Source organism: Xyrauchen texanus, chromosome 1 (assembly GCF_025860055.1).
Source record: "Xyrauchen texanus isolate HMW12.3.18 chromosome 1, RBS_HiC_50CHRs, whole genome shotgun sequence".
Lineage (NCBI taxonomy): Eukaryota > Metazoa > Chordata > Actinopteri > Cypriniformes > Catostomidae > Xyrauchen > Xyrauchen texanus.
This window is the reverse complement of record NC_068276.1, coordinates 23,799,017-23,799,743: the sequence shown is the minus strand read 5'-3', so window position 1 is coordinate 23,799,743 and position 727 is coordinate 23,799,017.

The following is a 727-nucleotide window of genomic DNA, read 5'->3' as shown; positions in this document are numbered from 1 at the left end:
TGCAGTTCCCTATTCAACCACTAGGGGTAAAACGAAAGGTTGTGAAAGTTGCACACTGTCCTACTCAAAAGAATGGTGCTGGTTTCGTGTCTCTATCTCCTTCAACAAAAAAGCTTTTACAAAAAGAATGGAACTATAGGGAACTGGACATGCAGTTCCCTTTTCAACCACTAGGGGTAAAACAAATGGTTGTGAAAGTTGAGCACCGAATTATTGAATTATTGAACTATTGAATGTCGCGGTTTTCGTGGCTGTGTGTTAAAAAAAAAAAAAAAATCTGTCACAAAAAGAAGGTACATTTTTGGACATGCAGTTCGCTATTCAACCACTAGAGGTAAAATTGTATGCGAGGTAAACAAAAGGGCATAGCTCGGGTGGACAGTGGCGCATAACACATTGAGAGTTCAGGTCCCTATAGCAATAGAACACACTTTACATGTATTTATTTCACATTCAAAATAAATATACTTACTTATAACACTAATGATCTTGTACTGAATGTATTTAATAAAGTAAAGTTTGTACATAAGTCTAACAAAAGTCACTTTGTGATTATTAATATGCCAAAAAAAAATCAAAAGTTTTTTTTTTTTTTTTAGCAATGCCACTAAAATGTTATCAGGATGTTTTAGGAAAGAACAACATTAGGTCCTATAAAGTTGCACTCACTCCCTTGAAGACTGAAGAGAGCGCGCCGCGCGGGCACACTCATAGAGCTGACAGACGG